The 10,185-nt window shown below is 41.3% G+C and overlaps 1 long non-coding RNA gene across 1 annotated transcript; it reads left to right on the top strand.

Annotated features, from left to right (window-relative positions):
- Positions 1-303: 303 nt before the first annotated feature.
- Positions 304-4,149, top strand: LOC120526895. Its single transcript, XR_005633222.1, has 4 exons — positions 304-427; positions 915-1,040; positions 1,119-1,235; positions 1,312-4,149. It is a non-coding gene; the product is annotated as an uncharacterized LOC120526895 (long non-coding RNA).
- Positions 4,150-10,185: the final 6,036 nt, after the last annotated feature.

Here is a 10,185-nt window from a genome sequence, read left to right as displayed (position 1 = left end):
ATATTAACCCTTAAAAATACACGTGGCATTCTAAGAAACGGCTTTTTCCAATACTTTATTTTAGCCGCGTTAATCGTGTAAATGTCAAAATTGATCTCGTTTCACATTTACAGTATATTAACTTTAAAATACACGTGATGATCTAAGAAATGGCTCCACATATAAAAGACGTCTGCGCTTAGCACGACGATCTCTCGGTAAAACATAAAGTATTTCCTTAGATGTGAACCTTACAGCTGTGTGCGTTTGAATGAGGCTTCTTTGCCGCTAGAAAGGGTCACCACCCCTCAGAGGCGTCCCGCGTGTTTCACTTCGCCCTTCCAAGGCGGTACGGAACCCTAGGTGCTGCATAAAGTGTTCTTCTTAGCCCTGTCCTGCCACACAATCTTTTCCAGCATTCCAAGTGTCTCCAAGAGCTTTCCATAAGGTAGGCGTTTTCACTTTTGTCTTTCGCAATGGCTGGCATGGCAAAAAATACTTTTGTGGTTGAGGGTAAGTGTAGATTATCGAAATATGTACCGTTAATGATCGTCCCTCTTCAAACTGATGAAATGATGTTCTTTTATAAATCCGATTTCTGACCGGTTGGTTGCTCAAAAAGTCATTATTACTTTTATTATATTACTTTTTAATGGTAATATACATTTCATGCTGATTACTTTTAATGGTAATGTACGTTTCATGCTAATTATACAGAAAAATCTTTTATGCATCGAAATGTTGCTTATAAGACCCCGCCGCTTTAATACTTTTAATGTCTAAGTATGTACAAACTTATTACTTTTTAATGTTAATGTACGTCTCATACTAATTACTTTTAATGAAAATGCATAAACTTATAAGAATGTTCCGGCTGATTACTTTTTAATGTAATTGACTTTAAGTACGTACAAATCTAGTCTTTTATATTTTAGAATCGGAGGGTGAACTGTTTGATTCTTTAAATCTAACTAGTTCGCAATTGGAGGATTTAATAGCTGCCACAGATTGTCTTTTTGTGAATAAAAATCCTGCCTCAGACAAACAGTCCCCAGAAACCAGTAAGTATCGCTTTCAACTGAGGGTTCATGTGTGTGGGGAAGAAAATAAAGCGTTGGGGTTAAATATGTACTTTTTAGCAGAATACTCGACGCCCCCAAAGAGTGGTTATTCTTCCGAAGTTTCCAGTCAGCATCTAGAATCGGCGCAAAGGCCCTCGGGCAGTCTACTATTGAACATCTCATTTACGCAGCCCGGTAAGTTGAACTATTTGTGCGAGTGTGCAGCAAATGTTTATTTTTAAAGAAAACTTGTATTGCTTGTTTTTTTCAGAACCCGCCTCTCAAGGGTTACTGACTCAGATACTCGGGGACTCACCGCCGTTTGCATCATCACCCGGACTTCGCGCCCAAATAATCGGTGAACCTGAAAGATTTGATCCCGCTGCTAAGGCTGCTGAGCTGAAGGCTGAAATCGAACGAGTGCTGTTGGTTGTTCAAAACTCTTAATCCTTTCTCCAGATATACATGAAAAGGTTATTTTATTGTACGCAATTTTAGAAAACTAAAAATGATTTCAGGCCATATGAGTGGTGATGGTCAAAGAAGGAAAAGGCGTGCAAGTGAGGACTTGGACGCTGGGAGCAGTTCTCAAAATGCTGGGTTATTGCATGATATGGTGAATGAACTTCGTTATTCTATTCGGCCCCCAAAAATGCCTACTCCACCACCCCGATATTTTAATGAATTGGAATATATTAATTGGCAAAATCAAAACATGATCCAAATGAATAATATAATAGCGACCATGAGAGTTCCTTCACCTGTTACCACTCCCATCGACTCTGACGAGCTTGACAGACTTTTAGAAGCCCTACGTCCAGTAGCCACCCCCGATGAAATGCAAACATTAAATAACTTGTTAGAAAGGGTTCAGCAAACTTTGAACAAAAATGTGAATGCTCAAACGGGTCATGGTTCAACAAACACGTTGGGTTCTGTAAATGCTGCCCCCTCTCACAGTATGGCCACTTCTGTCTCGGCAATCTCTGCTCCAGTCACTGTCTCCTCTGTTTCTGTCCCTGCAGCTCCCACTTCTGCTCCCTCTAAATTCAGTAGGCCTCTATGCCCCCTCTGTTCCAGTCACTGTCTCCTCTGTTCCAGTCCCTGTATCTTCAAGCTCTGTCTCCTCTGTTTCAGTCCCTGTATCTTCAGGCCCTGTCTCCTCTGTTTCAGTCCCTGTAGCTACCACTTCTGCTCCCCTTGCTTCAGTCTTGTCCCCTGTTTCAGTCACGGCTTCCTCAGTCCCTATTGCACAGCCATTTGCAGCTCCCCCTTCAACCTCTTCAATCGCGCCAGTCATGTCCGGTGGTTCTGTGGTATCTAAACCTTCATCCTCATCTGCTGTCTCTAGTAATGACGGTCAGGGCGTTTTTCAGCAGATCGACAGACCTGCTTTTAATCACACTGAAATAAGACACCCCTTAAATTTCGCCGACGCCTATGAACTAGAGTCTAACGAGGAGGTGTATTTGAATTTATCGGCAATGAGATTGCTCAAATACAATGGAAGTACACCGATGAAAAGTATACCCTACCTGGTAGCGTTAATGTTGTCATTGCTGCTTTCACCATGGCCTATGCCCGGTTACAGTTGTACGATTTAATGGACAGTCTGGGAGAAAGCGTGTTGTACCACGACACCGACTCGGTCATTTTTACTTCTCAGCCTGGTCAGTACAATTCTCCTCTGGGTGACTATTTAGGAGAGCTTACCAGTGAGTTAAATCCTGGTGATTATATTACTGAATTTGCTTCAGGCGGTCTAAAGACACCTGGGTATAAAACGGCACAAGGCAAAACATGTATGAAGGTAAAAGGTGTCACCATCAATCACGGAACTGGTAAAATTATAAACCTCGAGTCACTAACCAATCTAGTTCAAAATTTTGTGACGTCTCATGAAGCCCCTTCTCAAGATTTACTGGTTCACGGTAAGCAGATCCATCGAAATGAAAAACGTTTCACTTTAGAAAACAGACCACTCAGGAAGAAATTCAGATTGGTTTATAACAAGAGGGTTCTCCTAAAAGATTACAATACAAGACCTTATAGCTACTAAAAGAGATTTTGACGCCCGCCTTCAACACCCCTTTGCTAAAATTATCTCGTCACCTTCTTGTTCCGGTAAATCCTATTATGTGAAAAAATTATTGGAACATTCGAACCACGTTGTGTCTCAACCTTTTCAAAATATAATTTGGTTTTATAGTTGCTGGCAGAAAATGTACGACGAGTTGTCGGCTAAATTTCAGCAATTAAAATTTATTTTAATTTTAGGGGCTCCCAAAGTCTTTATGCAACGACGAACTTCTCCCTCCTGAGAAAATAAATTTCATCATTATAGATGATCTGATGGAATCAGCTAGCGAAAGCCAGGAAATAGAAAAAGCTTTCACAAAATATACTAATCATCGGAATCTGTCTATCATTTACTTGGTTCAAAATTTATTCTTTCAAAGAAAGAAAAGCTGAACGATTAATCTTAACGCCAATTATATTACTCTTTTTAAAAACCCCAGGGACAAATTGCAGATTACTACCTTGGCCCGCCAAATGTATCCGAGGCGTGTTAAGTTCTTTTTGGAGGCTTTCGAAGATGCTACAAAACTACCGTACGGTTATCTCTTAGTGGATTTAAAGGCACAGACCCCAGACGAACTGCATTTAAGAACATGTCTGTTTCCGCCCGACTGGCCAGTCGTGTACACCGTGAAAAGATAAAAGAAGGTGTTCTGAGTCAAAGTTACATATTCTGTCAGCATGTCGGCCAGAATAAGCAGAAACCTAAAGCCTCTCAAGGCCTTACTCCGTTACTCTTGTCCGTTAATCCCCATCACGCGTTTTTGAATAATCGTGGAGAGCTGTTGTTAGAAGGTAAACCTTTGGTCGGATCCAACATGGTGGATTTGGTCCGTAATCTGACCGCTTCTCATACAATACCCGAACATAGGAGACCGCGGGGGTGGAAGAATTTGTAAACACCATGGCCGGTTTGAACATTCCATTTTGTCGTACCTAATGATGAAATGAGAGAACTCCTTGAAAATTTTAAGCCACCCGCCGCCCTCCTCCCTGCTCATCAAACAGAAGTTAGCCCCTACCAACTGAAACCGAGAAAAAAAAGACTGGAATGGATTGCTTATCAATTTGTAAAATTATTTGTTTATTAAATACAATTTTATCTCATTACAGAGTGTCATCATCCTTTAACTATCTATTGAAATATTTATAGGTCTCTGATCTTTGCACACAAGGGTACTGATAAAAACAGAGTCCCGGTGAAGGAAGCCAGGAACAAACAAATTTAGAGACCATAGAGTCATTACTGTTCACGTCCTCAGAATACTTTTTTATTACAGAGGTGTACGGGAGACCTTTTACTCTCTGATGCAGATAGAAGAGGCAGTGTTGACCATATTTGTCCGAGAACCAACTTTGAAGCTGTCGGTTATTGTAAATGATTTGTTTACAGTTTTTGCTTAAGAAATGGTAAATGTCTTTCGGGAAGTAGATAAAGTCTGGAGGATTTCCATAGGAATCAAAAAACTCCCCATTTCCGTCTTCTGTGAGGTAAATCCCCAGCCAGTGTTCTCTGGGTTGGGTTTGATGGTGAGTATTCACTACAAACATGGCCGGCAAGCAGTTATTTTTTTCCGGTAGTTGATCACACACCAGCACACCGCGGAAATATCTTTCGGTGTAGGGGTCTTGGGACAGTAGTTCTGTTAATTGTTTTGTATTCATGGTGTTTATTAGTAGTCATACAGAACATTACGTCTCTGGTTGATTTCAATGATGTTGTCAAAGACCGCATATACTATTAGATTGGCGGTCCAAGGGAGAGGAACGCGGAAGCGTAATTCAAATGTCATGTTTCCAGATTTAACTAATGAAAAATGATCGCCACATTCTTGATTGGGGATTAGATCAAAAGCAAATAGAGTATATCCTTGCGAGAACTCTGAACGGCTGATAGCCAGAGCTTCATCCTTCAAATGCTTACCAGTGGCCAATACCAGGTTATAATATTCTCTAGCACTATTGCCGCTTACAAAGTCTGGTTGAAAAGGTTTGGCAGGAATCTGTTCACCGTCCATGTACAGAGCCAGGAACTCTACATCGTTGTGAACGGGTTCCGTGTATAAGACCCCGAAAAGGCCTCATTATCCACCTTGCCAATCACCACATACTTTGGTAGTTGACCCAGAAACAGGTTTTCTTGATTGCATACTCGGATTCCCGCGGGCATACTGAATACTTTCATATTCACCCTTTCCACAGGGTATTTAGCATTGGCTGATATAAGGGCATGAGCGTGTCCTAATTTCACGGCGGTGAAACTTTTACTTTTTACAAACAGGGAGGCTGATGTTATGATTACTCTGTAACGTTCGCATCGGACATTAAGCAGAATTCATCTTTGTTCCGAACCATTTTAATCTTCACATCTAGGCCGTTCAATAGTAGTTTTTCCTGGAAAAAGAGATCTGTATGTATGTGCCCCAGAAGTTCAACAGTCCTGTTGCCGGCTGTATAGGCACTTCTGTTATTAAAACCAATATTTTCTCCGTCGGGGTCTGTCTCTTCCAATTTGTTAAGTGTATCTTTGTAAAAAAAGTCCTGTAGCAAACTGAGAATGAAGAGTCTCTTGGCTGTAATTTAGCAGGCCTTCTAAGACCGCTCGTAAGGATAACAATTTGAACTCTGCGATATTAGACGGTCCTCCAGGGTGACATCAACTTCGGAAACCAAACTGGCTATAGGGTAGTTGACAAATCTGACCTTTGCCCCAGCAGGTATGTTAGTCCCGTCAGCATTCACTATCTTTCCCCTTAGGTGAAGAAGAGTGTTATTCAAGTCCAGGTAATCTTCCCCATTTCCAGCTATGAGAAATTCTAGCGGAGCTACTTCAGAGAGGGCTGAGAGTGGTGGGACTTCAACGTATATACTTTTATCTGCACTCATTTGAGTGAAAGGCATCGTAAACAGATCCAGTTCAGATTTGACACACTCTTCGGACATTCTGTGTACGAAAGTCATCTTCTCTTAAAAAATGTCTCTCTTCTTTTTGCTTGCTTTAGTCTTGTTCCTCTTCTGACGACGTTTAGATAATGCTGTAAAAATAGTGTGCTTTGCCTTTTTAGCTGGCGGGGCCTGATGCGACCCAGGTGGTCTCTTGCGTTTTGTCTTTCTCATGACCATCAAGCCCGCTCCCTCCTGCTTTTCTAGGACTCCACCTGCAGCACTGGATATAGCCCCTGTGATCACATCTTTTACAATATTTTTAGCTGCGGATTTGATATGTGGTTTTGCGATGTCAAAGCCTTTTTTCAGGAGAGGTAAAGTTCTTCTAAACAATCCTCAAAATATACCTCCAGTCCCCCCACCATACATTACAGGAGATCCAGAGAATCCCGGTAAGCCATTACCCGCTTGGGTCTGATAATATTGGATGTAAGGTGTCAGATCCTGGTAAGACCTCATTGTTTCAGTCATGCATACAATGTCTGACGGGTCTGAAATGCAACTTCACTATCACCTTACCAAACTGAAATGGCACTTTTTGTTCTGGTCCGTCTTTATTTCAATAGTCACTGTGTCAAAATGATTCTTGCTGGCTGGGGCATAATGCGGTTTGTTATATGTGATGGTTGTAATTTTATTCGCCTGATCCTCTATATGAACACACCTCAAAAGGGTACGTAGCTGTCTCCGACTCTCTGATGAGATACCATATCCACGTACATGTACAAAGTGTAAAAGCCGGCCCTGATGTCGGCGGGGAAAGGAGCCTTATAAGTTAAACCCCCGAGTCTGATCAGGATGCGCTCCTAATATTTGACCCAGCTGTCCTTTTAAGTGTATAGTTTCATCCTTTTCACCCGGTACCACGTAGACTCTTCTTTCCACAGCATTATAACTGAATTTCGCAGGGTTCTCAGAAGGGACAAATCCAGCTGCAACATCTGTCAAAGTGGGCAGGCTTAAGGTTGTCGAATTCATAAAAGACAGTAGGTCATGAATACCTTCGTAATATCCGCATGGAATGTAGTAATGGTTTTTTTACCCCCGGAGCTGAAACGTAGAATTCGTTATCCGTTTTGTCTGTGGTATTCCACGTATGTGGGTACTGAATTTCGGCTAGACCGACTTCCCAAGAACCTTCTAATTCTATGGGTTTAGCAAGCTTCGTCATGAAATTGGAAATTGTGTTGTTAGGGAAAATGTCTGAGGAAGTGTTGCTCGGTAGAGTCACAAAAAAACTTTGCACTCCATCGTATACCGCTAGAGAATGAAGAGTTGATTAGGAGCACTGTGGATTTTATTGAACACTAGCAAAATACCCACGCTTCACAGCGGCGAAGTACTGCCTTAAAATTTTTATTAAGAAGAAAATTAAACCTTTTTAAACTGAGGGAAAATATACCAATAATTATTTGTTAAGGATCTCTTTGTATACCACATTGTGAGTTCGGCCCTCCGGTTGTAATATGACCAAGCTGTGCGCTGAGCTTACTCTTGAGCATTGAACGTACAGTTGGCCATGTGAACAGTAATCTTGTTTCAAATCTCACAGCTTGTATTGCTGCTGTCATAATAGGTTTGAGTTTCATGGTTTGCTTCAATTATGAAAGTATTTGTAGGAATTGTGTTGAAGTGACATTCGGCATCTGTCAAGCGCTATAAGTATACAACCAGTTTCATCGATAACTTCACATCCAGCTTTTGAGAGTTTAAACATTCATAAACATCAAAGTGTCCACTACTGAAATCATCACCTGTCAATCTAAGATGTTTAAGAGGCATTGGCGGTTGTCGAAAGGTGTAAAATATTTGGCCATTTCGGTACACTTGAAGCAACAACCAAACAATTCAGCGGCAGCCATCAACTCACATGCAGATGCATAGGTGAAGGGCTTAAGCATTTCACTCTTTTAGTGCTCCTGTGTAGTATAATTATCTCCTGAACCGTCATCAGTCCACACCTTGAACCTGTCCCAGTCATTCAATACATAAGACCCAATGTTCCTCTGGATATCAAGAATGAGCCTGATATGGCCGTGTAATATGTAACAAAGAAAATGGAAAAGGCAGGTGCCATCTCTGGGCATGGAAACCACTCGGTAAGTAACAGTTCTTTGATCGATGGTGATCACCTCGATAGACATGTTAATGGGTGTACGGTTGGAATGATAAAGGAAATGGGTACCTGAACAATGTAAAGTAAGTCTAAAATACCTAAACAATAACTATAATCGTAATAAATTAACAATAAAACAGCGTAGAAGCCGTGGATTAAATAAAAATGCTGTAGTTATCAGCAGGGAGACATGAATCCCGTGGCGAAGCAAGGAAGAGAATGTAGAGACTGGAGCGACGGACGGCCTTATATAGGTAGGCAGCCAACAATGTAGGAGGCGTTGGGATGGGGGACCCAACACTGCCTCACACGGTGACCGAGCTGCAAGCTATGGACGTATATATGTACGTAAGTAGGATTCAGTTAGCGTTGTGAACCCGCGTACCAAATGTCTTGAAGATGGGCCCATAAGTAACAAAGACCATTGAAAAGTTTAATATGGCGGCCGACAGTGGCATCATACCACCGAAATAAGTACCAAATTTCAGCCTTCTACCTATGCGGGAAGTTGGAGAATTAGTGATGTTGGAAAGTTCAATATGGAGGCTGACAGTGGCGTCATACCACCAAAATAAGTACGTACATTAGTTTCGGTTAGCGCAGAGAAGCCGCCTACCAAATTTCGTGAAGATGGGGCCATGAATAAGAAAGTTCAACATGGCGGACGTTGTTGACCGTTATGCGTAGAATTTCGAAATGAAACCTGCTTAACTTTTGTAAGTAAGCTGTAAGGAATGAGCCTGCCAAATTTCAGTCTTCTACCTACGGGAAGTTGGAGAATTAGTGACGTTGGAAAGTTCAATATGGCGGCCGACAGTGGCGTCATACCACCGAAATAAATACGTTACATTGGTTTTGGTTAGCGCAGGGAAGCCACCTACCAAATTTCGTGAAGATGGGGCCATAAATAAGAAAGTTCAACATGGCGGACGTTGTCGACCGTTATGACCGTTACGTGTAGAATTTCGAAATGAAACCTGCTTAACTTTTGTAAGTAAGCTGTAAGGAATAAGCCTGCCAAATGTCAGCCTTCTACCTACACGGGAAGTTGGAGAATTAGTGATGAGTGAGTCAGTGAGTGAGTCAGTGAGTGAGTGAGTCAGTGAGGGCTTTGCCTTTTATTAGTATAGATCTAGGGCAGGGGTCCTCAATCACGGTCCTGGAGAGCCGCAGTGGCTGCAGGGTTTTTGCTCAAACCCAGTTGCTTAATAAAAAGCACTTATTGCTAAAGTAACACTTCTGCTTCACTTTAGTGATTTTGAGCCCTTATTGCTTAATTTTGTCTTAAACAGCTATTTTAATTGCTCCTTATTATCAATAACATGCAAATGACAAGAGAGAGCAGCATTTCTCCATTTAGCTTATTTACATTTACACCTGTGTGTATTTATCTGCACTATTGGGTTTAATTAAATACTTGGAAGAAAAATTAAGAGAAAAGTGAAGGACTGAGAATTACTCATCCATTTTAGCCTTCTAATCATTTGCATAATAGAAAGGGAAAGAAAATCTAGGATATGAGAATGACCTGACATAGCAGAGTTAATTTAATTTCATAGCTTGTTAGTGCTTTATTGGCAAGAATTGCTTTATTATTAAGCAACCAGGTCAGAACAAAAACCTGCAGCCACTGTGGCTCTCCAGGACTGGGATTGAGGACCCCTGATCTAGGGCCTGGCTCTCCGGTATCCAGCTGTTAAATTCTTCTGGCCAGCCGAGCCATTTGACTAAAATGAGTCATTTTTTATTCTTAATTTTCCTAGCCAGTATTTTTTCGATCCTGTAAACGTCTGTGGATCTGATTTAATTTTCTGTAATTCAGGGTCATAAAAGGATCCTACAATCTCTTCACCATATACTAGATCCGGCAATTTATCGATGTAGGTTCTCGTGTTATAAGCGCTGAAATATTTCCACATTTTAGATTTTAGTGTCCGGTTAAATCTCTCCACCACGGAGGCCTTTAATTAGTTTCCTGTGGTGAAATGTTTTATTCCGATCTTC

The sequence above is a fragment of the Polypterus senegalus genome, chromosome 3 (genome assembly GCF_016835505.1).
Source record: "Polypterus senegalus isolate Bchr_013 chromosome 3, ASM1683550v1, whole genome shotgun sequence".
NCBI lineage: Eukaryota > Metazoa > Chordata > Cladistia > Polypteriformes > Polypteridae > Polypterus > Polypterus senegalus.
The sequence above is the reverse complement of the archived record's forward strand: the minus strand, read 5'-3'. Positions and strand labels throughout refer to the sequence as shown.